General features: G+C 42.6%; 1 pseudogene; it reads right to left on the bottom strand.

Annotated features, from left to right (window-relative positions):
• On the bottom strand, positions 1 to 17,316 carry LOC121497760 (annotated as a pseudogene).
• Positions 17,317 to 17,670: the final 354 nt, after the last annotated feature.

Genomic DNA, 17,670 nt, shown 5'->3' with positions numbered 1-17,670 from the left:
TCAATTTCCTTCAGAAAACGGGTAATGAGAATGATTGACAGCACTACAAGAGAAGGAGGGACATGAGCTTGCCACTTTTGCCCCCCCACTGTCCCAGAATGTTTCTTTGGGGCTGCAGGCAGTCTAGGCTAACACCTCCAAATCCACAGCCACATCCCCCCAGTTCTGCCCCCTGGCACATGAGCACTGACGCTCCCAAGCCACATGCAAATCACCTGCACACCCGGTGCCCCCACACACGTGGAGCACAAACACCAGAGTGACACAGGGCCTGACCTAGGTGGCAGTTTACAAGTGGGGGTGAGTACTGGGGCGCGAATATTGTGGTCACTACATTCCCAGGGGGAACCGGCCTGTATATGGGGAGAACAGTCACAGGATTTTGCTGCTTTTTTTTTTCATACATGCATTTAGCAAATATATAAAGAGCTCCCTCAACAACACAGAGTCCCTCTATTAGGGAACTGCCAGTCTATTGAGGAGGTAAGATGTACCCCTAAATAACCATACCTGCAAAAAGTGATCAGACTTCTTAATTTATAATTTAAGAGAATACTTGCTGTTCAGTAATGAGTATTACTGATGATCTTTCTTTGAAAACTAAATTCTTATTCTATAACTAAAATCTTATTCCCTTTGTCTCAAACCTCCCTTGCGAACACTCCCAATTTGACTAGTCTTCCTTCTCCTGGATCCTGAGACCCTCCTGCAATAATTGAACAACTGGAATGTGAATAAGTCATAGTCAAAGGAGGCAGGGGCTCCCCAGGGGACACCTCCTGATGGACAAAGGCCACCCGAGGGTGTGTCTTGACTCAGAGACCGGAGAAATCCAAAGGATCTTATCTGTATACCACTGGGGACACATCTGTCACCAACTTGAAGGTCAATTAATTTCATGAGCCATTTATAATCAGTTCAGTGGCATTACATAGCTAAGAAAAGGTCAATGGAAAGATGTATTTGAAACAAATGGATCTGAAAGAAATAGGGGAAGGATTACCCACTAAGGAAAAAGACACATTTGCCTTCCTAGGTCATGCTCCTCCATAAAAATATTAACATTACATTTATAATTATATTAGGATAAAAATAAATAGAATCCAGGCTGTACTCATTATTATATAGTCATTATCAATGAGATTATTTTTCTCCTGATTTTTATTAAAGATTTTATTTATTTGAGAGAGAGAGAGAGAGAGAGAGAGAACGTGAGCAGAGAAGAGGGGTAGGAGAGAGAGAAACAGACTCAATGCTGAGCAGAGAGCCCTAAAAGGGACTTGATGTCATGATCCTAAGATCATGACCTGAGCCAAAGACAGACACTTAACCAACTGAGACACCCAGGCACCCAATTCTTTCTCCTGATTTTAAAAAGAATTAAAGATGAAGCATTTTCATAGGCCTCCCAAAGTACAGTGCGCTGAGGGCACTGTGCCTCTGTGTCTAATAGGTAAGTCAACCCGAGTGGAAGTACACCAGGCCCAGGGACTAGGGCATGAAAATAGCGAATTCCCAATGATGCAGGCGTTAGCAATTCTGTTCTGGGGCCCCACTCACACTGTCATCGGGTCAGAGACTGAGGTCTGGAGTCAACCTCCATGTTGAGGTCTACAGGAAGCTCCTGTTTTACTGCTGTGCGGAAATCAGGCCTTTAGTCCTGATTTAGGGCAGCTGAGTCCCTCTGCTGACCTCCACACTACAGAAAACAACTAACAATCTGTGAAATACAACGTACAAGTCACTTACAATAGTAGTTTGAAATATCGAAAATTTCTGTTGGGCTTTCAATTGCTTTCATGTCTTCTGGAGTCAATTCAAAGTCAAAAACCTGAAAGGAGGGATAGAACCAGATTGAACTCTCCCCTAATGCAGCTGGCTTCTACCTGGGAGCTTGAGTTCTTCCCAGATGGGTGGGAGCAGGGACAGGAATGAAGATGGAAGGGGCACACTCTGAAGGGGCCTGAGTTTACCTCCCACACTTCTTCCCCACCCCCTCTCCTCTGATCCACTCCCACAAAAGAAAAGCTTATAACTCACAATCCCAAATCTTTTTAATTGAACTGCTTGTAACATAAAAGAAAAAAATTATTTTTGTCCAACCAAAGGCACAGCTGGACAAAAATATCTGTGGAATCAACCAAAGTGTAATAAGGTTTTTCCTTCCCCTACAATATAATGCAACCTTGAGCTTAATCAAGCATTGGAAGGAAAAGCAGCTCCCCTGTGAAGGTCTCTTCAAGAATCTGTTGATGAGAAAAAGGCATCTCCTGATCAACTGTTCAGTCACACCACCTGCTCATCCCAAAGCCAAGTACCATTCTCTTCCTAGTCATGTTTACTCTTCCCTATGAAAGAAAAATATTTCTGATTGATCTCTGAGGGACTTACATTCAGAGAGTTCTCCCTACAGTCTCTCTTACTTATGTCCAGATTTGTTTTTATTTGAAGATATATAGCACCTAATTGAGAGGGCATTCAGAGCAAAGGAGACAGATCTTTGGTAAGAAATATTAAAGCAGAAGCTCATTATTTCATCCAGGGGACAATTTTGTGGAAAACTTGGTGCCTCTATCTATCTATCTATCTATCTACCTATCATCTGTACATCTGTATATCAATCCTCTTACAACTATACTGCAGAAGTGATATGTTGTCATGGGATATGTATTAATACATTGAGTTGAACTGAAAAATAAAACAGGATCTTTTCCTGATCTAACAATGAGATTAGATTTGCCTATAGGATATTTCCATAAATTGAATGAACTAAATCTATGGCTTCGAGGGGTTTTTTTTTAAGATTTTATTTATTTATTCATTAGAATACACAGAGAGGAGAGAGAGAGAGGCAGAGACACAGGCAGAGGGAGAAGCAGGCTCCATGCAAGGAGCCTGACGTGGGACTCAACCCCGGGTCTCCAGGATCGCCCTGGGCTGAAGGTGGTGCTAAACCGCTGAGCCACCAGGGCTGCCCGGCTTCAAGGTTTTGAAGCTAATACCTTAAAAATAATATGCTCCACAATATCTTCTTTTGCAAATATAGAACTCATGGCGAAATTTTCCTTGTCATTAGGACAAGCTAGGGATCCCATGGTTTTTCACAATTCTCAGAAATTCACTATAAAGTAAATTAAAGACAGCAGGCTGATCAAAAGCATAGGAAGATATATGAGAGAGGGTGTATGGCAACACTACTCATTCACTAGTTAATTTGCTTGGTCCATAAACTTATATCGGGCTTCCTACCTAGAGCCAGGAGCTCTATTGGGAGGGAAAAGTGTTACGAGATGACCCAGAGAGCATCACTACACTTAGGGTTCTCACAGCCTGGAGAGCACACTGACATACAAACCATCAATTTGAGTTTAATAAGGAAAACCCCACAAAGCCATGCCAAGTGCTATGGTGGCCAAACTGTGCTGATGGTCATACAGAGCAGCTCCTCCTATTGGGTTTGATATTGAAACACAAATTGGAGTTCATCAGATAGAGAAGGTAACAAAGAGGAACCAGGGTTTTAAAAGTTCTTTACTGCATGGAGGGCCTCCTATAAGAAGAACAGAGATAAAATGTGTTCAGGATCACACAACTAGGAAGAGGCAAAGCCAGAGCTAGAAACCATAAAGCCTAGGGCTTTGGGTCATGCTCTCTCTCCTACCTGCCAAGCTGTCCCATAGCACATGGGGAGAGATACCTAGGAATGAATGAACATGGGCACATTCTGAAAAGCAAGAGAGCTAGTCCCCAACACAGCATCCATTCCTTACTTTGGAAAAAATACTGCTGGGCCTATACCTCAAAGTTCTCTTTGATTCTCTTCTCATTGAAGCTCTTGACCAGGACCACCACCCCTCGCTACAGTTGGAAGCGCAAGGCCACTTGGCCTGGGTTTCTACTGTGTTTCTTAACAATGGCGTTCAAAATTGGCTCCTCCAAGAGAGACGGGCTACCCCCTTCCACCCTGAGAAGAAAAAACAAAAACCACAGATTTGAAGGGTGTAGAAATGAATATATAGAGTGTTCTGTCGCATTTCCCCAGATTCCCCAGGCAACTGAAAGAAGTAGGTACAATACAATATGATTAAAAGAGAGTTTTGTGAATATTCTTAGCGATTCATTCATCATTACAACAAACTGGAAACAATTAATGTTTTCATCAACCGGTGAATGGAGACACAACTTGTGGTACATGTGTCCATACGATGAACTATTACACAGCAGCAAATAGGAATGAGATAGACACTTGAAACAACATGGATACATTTCAACAGATACTATGCTAAGCCAAAAAAGCTGGACCCAAAGAGTATGTAGTTTATGACTTCTTTTATGTCCAAAGGGTATGTACTCCATGACTTCTTTTATTTATGAAGTCCTGAAACATACCAAACTAATCAATGTTGAAAGGGGAAATTAGGAAGATGGTACAGAAGAAAACAGTGTGGAGGTTCCTCAAAAAGTTAAAAATAAAACTAGCTTACAGTTCAGCAGTCACACTTCTGGGTATTTACCCAAAGACTACAAGAACTTATCTAAAAGGGTACATCACCCCTATATTTATAGCAGCATTATCTACAACAGCCAAGATGCAGAAGCAGCCCGAGTGTCCAACAACTGCTGAATGGGTAAAGATGTGGTGTATATACACCGTGGAATATTACTCACCATCAAAAAGAATGAAATCTTGCCATTTGCAATGACATGGATGGAGCTGGAGGTATTATGCTAAGTGAAATAAACCAGTCAGAGAAAGACAAATACCTTATGATTTCATTCATGTTGAATTTAAGAAACAAAACAAGCAAAGAGAAAAAATAAGAGGGGGAGAGAGAGAGAGTGAGAGAGAAATCAAGAAACAGACTCTTAACTACAGAGAAGATACTGATGGTCACCAGAGAAGAGGAGGGTGGGGGGATGGGGAAAATAGGTGAAGGGGACTAAGGAGTGCACTTGCTGTGATGAGCACGGATTAATGTATAGAATTGTTGAATCACTGTATTGTACACTCGAAATTAATATAACACTATATGTTAAGTAACTGGAATTAAAATAAAAACTTTAAAATAAAAGAAAGATGGTGAAGAAGAATTGATTGGGAAGAAACACAAAAGAACTCTCTTAGGAGACAGCAAGGTTCTGTATCATGGTATGGGTGTGGGGTATACCGTACATCCACGCATCAGAATTATATGGCTAAGAGTTATGCACAACAGGCTGTGCAGATTTTACCATAAAATCACTTAATAAATGATATTCAGACTGGAGGTTGGAGTAGACGGATGCATGGATGAAACAAGATTGAAAGAGTGTGGGTGATTTTTGAAGCTTGGTGATGGTACATGGGAATTCACTACAGGATCGTGTTTACTTTCTTATGTTTGAATCTTTCCACATTAAAATGTTAATGAAAGTGTTTCATCATCATAGAGTTGCTGGCATAGGTTCACTCTGACATTCTCATTACCAGGTTGGGCCCTTTTGGGATCCAAGAGCGCTGTAGGCAACTAGAACAGTATCCTTGGACTTGCAGAACTCCAGGAGCTTGCTCTGGTTGAGGTAAGGGTGACACTCCACCTGCAAATTGCCAAGATCAAAATACATACACCAATAATATGTAAATTTAGAAAGTCCTTTGAAGAGATATCCAATAGTCTATGAACATATAGACTGTGTTTTCAGATTAATAATATTTTTCCTGTCCTTCTGAAATACCTTCAGATGCTATCAATTTTCAGAAAGGATAAAACAATCTTCTTCCTTTTCTTCTTCCTCTTCTTCTTCTTTTCTTCTTTTCTTCTTTTCTTCTTCTTCTTCTTCTTCTTCTTCTTCTTCTTCTTCTTCTTCTTCCTCCTCCTCCTCCTCCTCCTCCCTCCTCCTCCTCTTCTTCTTCTTCTCCTTCTCCTTCTTCTTCTCCTTCTCCTTCTCCTCCTCCTTCTCCTTATTCTTCTTCTCCTTCCTCTTCTCCTTCTCCTTCTTCCTTTTCTTCTTCTTCTTAGTAGGCTCCACACCCAGCACAGAGCCCAGTGCAGGGCTTGAGCTCATGACCCTGAGATCGAGGCTGAGCTGAGATCAAGAGTGGGATGCTTAGGTGACTGAGCCACCCAGGCACCTCTCTTCTTATTTTTTTTATTAGTGTTTAAAATGATTAGAGGCTGTTATGCTCAAGTTGGGGCCTCTAAATGCCATTTCCTACTAAAAGAAACCAAGAATCCTTAGAAAGCTGGCTGACTCTAGGTCTGAACAAAAAAGCTATAGATTGATCCTAGAACATCTTACAGTCCTCAGAGTAAAGAAGATGGGGAAGACAAAGAGGCAGGCCAAAGGAACAGGGGCTCCCATGAGGATGTTCCTGCTGATCAAAATGGTGACCATTTGACCATGGATAAGAACAGCAACTGCACCGGGTGGGAAAGCATCCTATTCTATCTGTTCACACTCGTGAGTTCACAATGACCTGTATATGTGATCACATCTCTTTAGATATAACCTCTAGTTTATTTTTTAAGATTTTATTTATTTATTCATTCATGAGAGACACAGAGAGGCAGAGACACAGAAGGATAAGCAGGCTCCCTCGGGGAGCCCAGTGCAGAACTCGATCCCAGGACCCCGGGATCACACCCTGAGCCAAAGGTAGACGCTCAACCCCTGAGCCACTCCGGCATCCCTAACCTCCAGTTTAGAGGAAGCACAAAAGACCAAATAACACATCAAACTGTATCACAGGCATCAGTCAGTAAAACCAACTGTGCAGAAAAATTTAAAGGAAAAAAGGCTTAGTTTCTTTCACAAATAGAAGGAGAAAAGGAGGAAGACAAAGGGAAGGAAGGAAGGACAGAGGGACATATTTTAACACATTTTAAATTATTTTCTGCAAATAGATTCCCAGAAGTAAAATAGCTGAGATGAAAAGTATAATATTTGAATGGTTTCTTGCTTCATTTTCAAGCTGTTTTACAAAAGGGCTATCCAACTTCACAATGTCATAATGTTTGAAAGTTGGTACCATATGATGTTATTTTTAAAAATTATTTAATGATGACTTATTCCTTTCCTCACTCTCCACCCCACTCATCCTCCCAGGCGTCTCCCTCACCACTGTTCCTGTGGGTTTTCCCATGCAGCCCGTGTGATGAAGTCCAATGGCTTTTTCCACCTCTATTTGGACTGGCTGCTCCTCGCCAAGACACACACACACACACACACACCCATGTCCCACTCAAACTTTTTCAACCCTCTTCTTTGGCTTCTACCATGTTCCCTGTCCCTACTTTGCAGCTCATATTCAATCTCCTAACCAGTGTTTATTTGCCTGATCCTTAATTGTTTGTTGACTTTCTTGCCCTCTTCCTGTTTGTCCTATCCCAGAATAAACTGGATATTTACTCTCAGGAATGCTTATCCATTTCTGTGAGTTTAATTACCACCCATAAAGCAATGACTCCAAAATCTGCACCTCCAGCCCTGACCGGCTTCCCGAGCTCCAGACCAACACTGCTGTCTTCCAACATCAGCTTCCACTTGACATCTCTGAGAAGGGACATCAGGCATCTGAGAAGTGGAAATAATACCCTTCCTACTCCCCTCAACCTGTTCCTCATTTGGCCTTTTCCTCTTTTCATAAAAGGAACAATCTCCTATGCAGTAGCCTCGAGCCAGTAACTTGGGTCCTGCACATTTAGGAAGAAGGTGTGAAAAAAAAAAAAAAAGGAAGAAGGTGTGAAGGGCAGGAAGCAAGGTAGTCTCTGGTGGGCTGTGGGCTCACCTGGTTGCAGACAGGCTTGGACTTGAGCCCTGGCTTCTTCATGATCATTTCCAGCTGCTTGTGGTTGAAATTGGATACCCCAATGGACCTGGTTAAACCTGCATCTTTACACTTCTCCAGGGCTTGCGGGGGAGGGAATCATGTGGCAAACTTTTAGTGTACTTGGGCCTTTGCATTTGACATTGAACTTAAAAAATCAGGAAATCTCTTCTAATATATATAATGATTTGACTGAACTAGTTTTATCACCTACATATACTATGTCCTATGATATGTTATTGCTCTGCACATGTTTTATTTCATTGAGCCCATTACATGCACAAATGGGACAACAAATAGATGTTAAAAAGCTTTTAAGTTTCCTCATCACCCCACTCTCATTCATGGCACTTTTTTTGCTATTAGGCCTGTAATTGTTCTTTAACAAATGGTGTCAGAGTCAAAGGTAAAGAGAAACTCAGGTTTTCCTCCAAGGAAAGGTCTTTCTGCTTCCTCTTTCCTTCACTGTTGAAAAAAGCATATGGAATGGGATAGATATTGCAGGCTTGGCTCCTATAGTGCCCCCCTCCCCACTTCTGCTAAGTCAGACAGCTGCCCATCCCTCCCTCTGTGGGGATACAGCTCTACCCCCTTTTGAACTTGCTGCTGACAATACCCCCTATGAGGCTCGCAGGCCTAACCTGACCCATGGAGCAAAGAAACCCCCACTTAGAACCACGGAAGTTAGGTTAAAAATTGACCTTGAGTCCATCCTGCTCAACTCCCTTGCTTTACAACTAAGAACACTGAGGTATATCAAGGTTTAACTACTTGAAGGCAGACAACTAGAGGAGTTGAACCCGTGTCTCTTGACTCCCTACCCAGTGGCTTCTACCTCCCCGCACAGCCCCTCTTGGGTCCGGTAGCCGTACTTCCTGCCCAGGTGTCACACAGGTCTACTGTCTCTAAAATAACCTTCCCGTTGGCACCGTTGGGCATAATCTCCTCTCCAGGCTGGAATACAGAGAGAAGACAGGAGGAGAAAGAAGTTGTTTGTTTCTTCGTTTTTAAGAATGACCTTTCTGGTGCCTAAGGAGCTTGGTCACATGACCTTTAAGCGGCTGTGATTACTAATCAGAGTGTGTGTGTGAATGTGTGCATGCGAGTGTATGTGTATGCTGTGGAGAAGAAATGGAGGAAATGGAGAACAACAGTCATCTGAGAGACTGTAGCAAAGAATCTCTTCACCTTCCTATCCACACACATCCTTGAACTCTGCTAAGAATCCACTTTCCTATTGTTAGAATTGATTTCACAGAGTTTGGATGATAGGAACCCCTTACACTATTAGGCGATGTGTTTCAGCTCCAGTTTACAATAACCCAAGTCAGAGATGGTGAGGTTACCAGACATTGTCAGTAACTGCCCACTCTGATGAGAAGTTGGATCAGTGAAGCCCAAAGAAGCCCAGTGGTGCAGTATAGACCATCCCAAGGTACCTCATCATGATTGGGCTGAGAGGTGCAAATGGGAGAGACTTTCCCCCTAAAGATGGGGGTTTCCCACCACCTCTCTGCAGTCAGTTATAACTCAACATTCTAGATAGTCCAAGACGGTAGAGGAGTAGGAGACCTTAGTTTCGTGTGGTCCCAGGAATTCAGCTAAATAGCCATCAAATCACTCTGAACACCTGTGAACTCAACTGGACATCTAAGAAAAGAAAGACTGCGAATCTACAAATAGAAAAGCAACCACTTTCTGCAAGAATGACAAGATGGAAAAACGTATCTCAAAAAAGAGAACAAGAGGCAGTACTGATTGCCAGGGACCTAATTGGTATGGATATAAGTAAGATGTCAGAACTAGAGTTCAGAATTACAATTATAAAGATACTAGCTGGGGAGCACCTGGGTGGCTCAGTTGGTTAAGCATCTGCCTTCAGTTCAGGTCATGACCCCAGGGTCATGGGATCAAGCCCCACATCCAGCTCTCTGCTCAGTGGGGACCCTGCTTCTCCTTCTCTCTCTGCCTGACACTCACCCTGCTGTGCTCTCACTCTCTCTTTCAATCTTTCAAGTAAATAAATAAAATCTTTTTAAAAAAGATAGCAGCAGGACTTGAAAAAAAGCATGGAAGATCCTAGAGAATCCCTTTCTGGAGAAAAAAAAGACTAAAATCTAATCAAGTCAAAATCCAAAAGGCTATTTCTGAGATGCAACAAAAAAATTGAGCCTCTAACTATTAGGATAAATGAGGCAGAAGAGAGAATTAATGATACAGAAGATAAAATGATGGAAAGCCAAGAGGCTGAGAAAAAGAGAGATAACAACTACTGGATCATGAGGGAAGAATCTGAGAGATAAACGATACTATAAAGTGAATCAATATTAGAATAATTGGGATCTCAGAAGAAGAGGAAAGAGACAGAGGGACAGAAGGTATATTGGAGCAAATTATAGTAGATAACATCCCTAATCTGGGGAAAGAAGCAGTCATTCAAGTCCAGGAGGCACAGGGAACCTCCATCCTCCCAAATCAATAAAAATAGGTCAGCATCTTGACATATAATAGTGAAACTTGTAACTTTTTTCACAGAACTGGAATAAATAATCCTAAAATTCAAAAAGTTGAAAACAGAGCTACTCTATGACCCAGCAATTGCACTACTAGGGATTTACCCCAAAGATACAGATGTAGTTGTCCAGAGGGGCACCTGCACCCCAATGTATATAGAGGAAATGTCCACAATAGCCAAACTATGGAAAGAGCCCAGATGTTTATCTATTGACAGATGAATGGCTAAAGAAGATGTGGTTTATGTATATACATATAATGGAATACTACTCAGCATCAAAAAGAATGAAATATTGCCATTTGCAACGATGTGGATGGAACTAGAAAGTATTATACTAAGCAAAATAATTCAATCAGAGAAAGACAAATACTATATGATTTCAGTCATACGTGGACTTTAAAAAAGAAAACAAGATCATAGGGGAAGAAAGGAAAAAATAAAACAAGACAAAATCAGAGAGGGAGGCAAAGCATAAGAGACTCTTAATCATAGGAAACAAACTGAGGGTTGTTGGAGGGGAGGCGGATGGAGGGAATGGGGTAACTGGGTGATGGACATTAAGGAGGGCAATGATGTAATGAACACTGGGTGTTATGTAAGACTGGTGAATCACTGACCTCTACCTCTGAAACTAATAATAAATTATATGTTAATTAATTGAATTTAAATAAAGATCTTTATAACTATTAAAAAATTACTCAACATTCTTGAGGATACTGATCACTAAGGGACCACAAACAGGAACACATCATTTAGACATATAGGGCACTGGCCTCAACTCTTTGAGGTGGAGGAAAAAAGATCATTGAATTTCAGTCATTACACAGGCTACGAGATGAGGATTTAAAAAAAAATCTCAGTGGTGAAAGGACAGAGGTGTCAAGGTGAATCATAAGTCATGGAGCCAAACCCAAGCCTGCCTCTCAGTCAGAACCCAGAAAATGGGAAGGATGTAACATGATGCAGCAGCAGTGATGACCATAACAAGGCATAACAAGAAAAGCAGAAGCTGACCTTCATAGCTTTCGGCAAATGGATAATGAAGAGATCCACATAGCTCATCTGAAGTGCCTTCAGTGATCTTTCCAGGGCTGGTCGAACCAATTCAGGTCAAAGGAAAGTAGCCCAAAGCGGCAGTGACCAAAAGAAGTGATTTCACACATTTGGGGACCAAAATTAAGCACCTTCGTTACAAGATTGAGAAGTGAGTTACAAGCCACTGGGGTGATCTAAAAATAAGGGACGCTGGGGCTAAATGTATCACTTGATGTGACCAGGGTCCTTCACGGGCACTGAATTATATTTGAGTGATGGTAGGAAAACTGAATGGACATCAGTGGACCAAGGAGAGCAGCCCCAGCATCTCAGGGATCAGAAAAGTAATCTCTCAAAGGAGAGTCAGGAAGTGTCAGGCGAGGGGAATGGAATCTGCCATCGTGCCTGGAAACAGTTCTTCCTCTTTCTAGATATAGGATGTCCCTGATGGAGACACTCATAGGGTCATTCTGTAGAGACCCCTCACTCTCTGGACATTGGAAGCACCATTTTCCACCTGAGAACATTTTACAAATTTTGGTAAGTTCAATGCTGACTTGAAGAATGTGTTTCTGAGTCAGGCTTCCTTCGCAGAGTACTAGATCGACCACACTTGGATATGTCCTGTGACAACCTGCTGAAGAGCAAAAGGAGTGGAATCCAGTCTAGTGACTCAGCTGATCCGTACAACAGATAAAAAAATATGCTTATCACTAGTCATGTTTCATGTGTGAATAGGGTTGCTCTCCTACCTCTCTCGCAGGCTTCAATCAAAAGCAAGCCTTTTCTGTTCTCTACTTTTCTCTCATGGGCCCCTACAATGTGAGAAGGAACATAAGTTACTCAAACCAAGACCAAAGGTCATTTTTTATTTTTTGCAAAATAACGTGTCTAGCAGTGACTTCTCATGACTCACCCACAGCACCTTGATGGTATAGAATATGTCCTCTCTCATCACGATCCCATCAGCAATTTTCTCTGATGGCCTTACCAGCTCCCTCCTCATTTTGATAGACATATGCAGCATCGAACAGAAGGAAACCTACATCAATAGCCACTTTGGTGGCCTCACCAGCCTTGTTCTTAAGAACCTACAAAATATGAATTAAGAGTGCTGGTAATCCACCTGACTCAGAGAAAAGAAATGCACTTCCTTCATGTCGTGTTGGCCAGCTGTTTCTTCTACACATCTCCTGCTACCCCGTGGGTGACGCAAGCCTCAGTAACAAGCCTGTACTCTGGAGGCACAGACAGGACCTCCAATCTCAGAAGAGTTAGTGAAACAGTCTTCACCATGGAACATGGAAAATCAAGTCTCATTCAATAAGGAATTAATCATATGGAAGTAACCAAAAGGAAGGCTTCTGACACTAGAGAAAACTTCTAAGGAACTAGATGTATGTAGATATAGTTACAGTTATAGAAGACAGAGACAGGATAAGGGGGTGACATGTATTTTGGGCTCAGAATTGAAAATGAGGCCATTATAGCCATTCTCCATGTGAGAATGGAGATATATATGTATATATGTGTATATATATATATTTATATTTGTATCTCACATTTTCTTTATATATATATTTCTCTTTTATAAGATTTGTTTATTTGAGAGAGAAGTAAGAGACAGAAAGAGACAGGGAGAGGAAGTGGGAGGGGTGGAGGGAGAGGAACAGAGAATCTCAAGCAGACTCCCCACTGAGTGTGGAACCCAACATGGGGCTCGATCTCAGGACCTGGAGATCATGACCTGAGCTGAAATCAAGAGCTGGCTGCTTAACTGACTGGGCTACCCAGGTGCCCCTATATATTTCTTTACACGCACACACACACACACACACACACACACATACACACACAATGGAATATTATTCAGTTTTGAAGAAAGAAATCCTATCACTTGCAACAACATGGGTGAGACTGGAGGGCATTTATGCTCACTGAGATAAGTCAGACAGAGAAAGACAAATACTGCATGATGTCACTTATATGTGGGATCTGAAAAAAAAAATTCCTAGAAACAGAAAGTAGAAAAGTGATTGCCACAGGCTAGGAGCTGGGGAAATGGGGAGATGTTAGTACCAAGTTTCCACTATAAGACAAAGTCTGGGGAACTCATGTATAACATGGTAACTGTCCCTGATAACACTGTACTTATAATTGAAATTTGTTAAGAGGATAGAAGATAAATGTAGAAAAGAAAGGGAGGGCATAAATATTTGACGTGAATATTCTCATAATGTATACATATACCAAATAATCGTGTCATGCAGTTTAAATATCTTACAACTTTGTGAATTTTATCTCAGTAAAGCTGATAAAAAAAAAAGCCAATCAAGCGTACCAATTGGATTTAAAGGAAAATAATGGCTCATTTTCAGGGAGATTGAGAGGGAATTAAAGGAGAAATATACTACAGGATGTCCATTATTGTGATACAATTGTCACTCTATCTGCTTGGCACTCAACATATCCATGTAAACTCACCCAAAGACGTCTAGCCAGAAGCACCTATAACTCTGCCTGGGGATTTCTATGGCCACCAGTATCTTTGGGAGAAGCTCTTAGTAATTAGGTAGAGAAGATGTGGTGACCACTGGATGCAACTTAGCCTCTCTACCTGGCTCTGTAGTCCTCATCCTATGGGCCCATGAATGGAACAGCCCTGCTGGAAGGGACTAAGACCTCATGTGGGCCAACTGCATGGGCTACTTCTCATCAGAGCTCTTTACGATCATGCTGTTCATAAATGTGTGACCTGTCAGCAGCCTCAAAGACTGACAGCCAGTGTTCATAGGGTGCCATTCCTCAAGGAGACAAGCCAGCCCCAGGATTGTATTAAACACCCCATCGCAGTGAGGAGGGAAGCAAGCAATGCATCTTTACTGGACTACAACATTCTATGGATGAGTTTCTATGGATGTCCCCTTGCACGGTCCCTTGGCCAGCATTACTATACAGGGGCTCTCAGAGAGTTTGGTTTGTCCTTACAGCATCCCATGTACTGCTGCCGTGACCAAGGGACCCACTTTATAGTGAAGGATATGCTACAATCAACACCTGACCACGGAATCCATTGGTTTTCTGAAGATATTGCATCTTCCAGAAGCAACTGGCATGACAGTACATTGGACGACTTCTTGATGGTACAACTACAAGTGCCAGGTTGGGAGGAACGATACTGTCAGTTAAGGACACTGCCATTTAAGAAGCGATATGGTATTTTGAACTAGTAACAATTATGTGATACCACAATCCTAATACCCGATTCAGTAACCAAGGGCTGGAAATACAAGTGTCCCCCCTGAATCAGTGTGAGTTCCTCCAGATGGGGAAACCAAGGCAAGGATCCCAAACCAAGTAACTTACTGGAGAGGCAAAGGGTGTGCTGGGAGCAGTGTGAGCAAGTGGGAGAAGAAAGAGAGCCAGTAGATGCTGCTCCATCACAGTTTCCACTATGAACCCCAGGTTCACGTAAAATCTATGGCTCCCAAGAAGAGACAGACTGAGGATATTCATAGATAATTCCAGACAGTGAATTGTTGTGGGCTGCTTCTGGACACTTTGCATAAGTCTCCAGCAGTCAGGTGAGGGGATGTAGATGTTGGCAGCTGGGAGCTAGGCTAAGTGCCAGGTGTTCAGAGGGAACATATGAGTGGGACACCAACTGCACCTGCCACACACTGTCATCCCCACTTCCAGTCACCCACTTGGGGAATTTATGTTGCCCATTTGTTCAGCTTTAGAATCTGCCAGATTCATGATGCTGGTTCTGAGTAGGGAAACCCTCTTCCAGGTGACATAAGTAGGGTTCCACCTAACTAATGCCATGGCTGCCACCTTGTCCATCTTGTTTATCAGAAGTAGACAGAGTGGTCCATAGACAAATACTACATGATGTCACTTATATGTGGATTTCCACATTTCCACAATGGAGTCAGAGAGGAGTATGTCTGGAATTCAGAGAAGTCACAAGGGCAGCTCTTGATGCTTCTGTGCCTGGTAAAGACTGTGAACGGACAATTTCAGCAATTACCACTGGCCAAGGTCATGGTAACCAGATGCTTAGACTACCCCCATGATTACCCAGTTAGGCAGGCAGCCACGAGCAGGAAGTGATGAGTGAGCACGACTGGAATCTAGAATGGCTGTCAGAAGGGACAAGGAATACACAGTGGCCCACAGACCCAGCCGGAGCAGTGGGGAGTGTCCCCTGGTATAAGGCTTGGTTTTGTCACTGCTATAAAGACATATAGACAGATTTTTTTTAATGACAACTCATGAATAATTTTGAAATATCTTTCCAATTGTTAAAAAAGAACGTTTAAATTAATTCCCCTTTTTCCCACAGGAAAACAGAAGCCCTCTGCCTGAAGTCCATACTCACTGTCATAGACAAGGGGACATGGGGCTGCCCCTCGGCCAGCGGGAAAGACTTCCGTGAAAGGATATGAGGCAGAAGCAAGTGTCTTCTACTCAAATGGAGTCATCACACTGCCCATTAGAATGCTTGAGTCTGACTTCAAGTCTCATGTAAGCTCAGCTCACCTCCCCCTGGAAGCCCTCCCAGCATGTCCCAGCTCACATCAGCCTCCTTTTGGAACCTCTCAACTATTCCTGGCACTTAGCAATCTAACGTAGAGCCTTGTTAGCCTGTACATCAAGTGTCTTTCTCTGGCTGCCGAAGCCCCACAAAAGTGGAACTACCTTCTGTGCAAACTCCCACCACCACTAGGATAGACCACCAAGTAGAAGCTTAATCATGACTATTAAATTGGCTGATTGATTTATTAATTAATAGCAACATATTCTATCTGTGCTTTCTTGATAGCCTCACTCACAAGATCAGAAGGCTTATTATTCCTTTCTTCCCACCATGTCAAACACTGGGTTATTTATTCTAATATTTACCTGATAAAATCAACACACTGGCTTCACATACAGTGGGCTAAGTGAGGCTGCCCCTTGGTCAGCATCAGAACTTCTACAAAAGGACTGAGGACAGGACACAGGGCCAGATCCAGGAAAAATGACAGAAAGCAGGTAAATGCAGAGCAGAAGCCCCAAGACCTGACCCACTGCTCATCTGAGGAGCTGCTTTCACCTGAGACAATGTCCTCCCCTCGACAAACAGACACTGGCTCTGGGAAGCCAGCACAACATCTCTGATAACTGCATCAAATTTCAAATGGGGAATGGCTTAGTGACTAAATCTGAGGTACTCAGTTTGCATGTTTCCTGGAAAAGATGCTTGCCTCAACAAAAGAAGTCACCTGCGCAAGATGCTGGAACATGTCAACCTTCCTGTGCCAACAAACTTACCACAGAACAGTCATTTTGTCATCCTGTACTCCTGCACCCACTGGCCATCAGAGGTTTCTAACAAAGAGCAGAATGGCTCTGACCAAGGCATCAGGTGAGTGCAGGAGGAGCAGCCCAAGCTCAGATTTTTAAACAGGTGATAAATTAGAAGAATAATGGCACTTACCCAGGCTAGTTGTTGAGGAATTAAAAAAAATAATAATCATAATGCATGGAAAGCACTTAAAATATGCAGTAAGCATTCAGTATGCATTACAGTAATAATAATAATAATAATCCACCCTCAAAATTATCACCTCTGAACCCCCAGAATCAATAGCTCATCATCCCACTTAGTGTAAGCTTAGAGATCATGACACGAAGGCCCAAATAAGTCCTTCCAAATCACCCAGGGTGCATGAGGGGTGTATGTCTGCTGACCACCCTCCCAAGGCTGTTCATGGCCAACCCTCTGGTCCCCTGGGTTCTACCTATATCATCAGAAGCAGGAGTACCAAACCCAAGCATCGGCATGATGTGGCCATCATTCAGTTGCACAGAACGACTCTGGTTGAGGTTCATCACCATCCACAGTCCCGGCTAATCTGACTCCATCTTTCCTTCCTTTTCCTGACAAAGACCCAAGAGAAGACAAGGCTCCAGTTAGTGCTCTTTATTGCTACCAACAACAAAAGGATAGGTGAGGCTGGGCTCACAGATTCCAGCGATTGCCAGATGAAGCTGGAATCAATCCAATGACTTTCATGTCATCCTTTCAGGTCTCTGCAGGCATCTCTTACAGGAAAAGCAGCCAGAAATGTCATTTCTTTCCAATAAGCTTGTATCAAAAGAGAGAACCCATGTGGCTCAGAGTGGGCACAGACAAGCTAGGTTTGTGTTTTTGACAGTTCTAACATGCCATCGAAAGCCTCTGGTCACTGTGAGTCAGCAGTATTTTTTTAAAGAGGGGATGGGTAGTATTTCAAATAACAGCAAAGCAGGAATTTCCAATACC

Source organism: Vulpes lagopus, chromosome 8 (genome assembly GCF_018345385.1).
Source record: "Vulpes lagopus strain Blue_001 chromosome 8, ASM1834538v1, whole genome shotgun sequence".
Classification (NCBI taxonomy): domain Eukaryota; kingdom Metazoa; phylum Chordata; class Mammalia; order Carnivora; family Canidae; genus Vulpes; species Vulpes lagopus.
The sequence above is the reverse complement of the archived record's forward strand: the minus strand, read 5'-3'. Positions and strand labels throughout refer to the sequence as shown.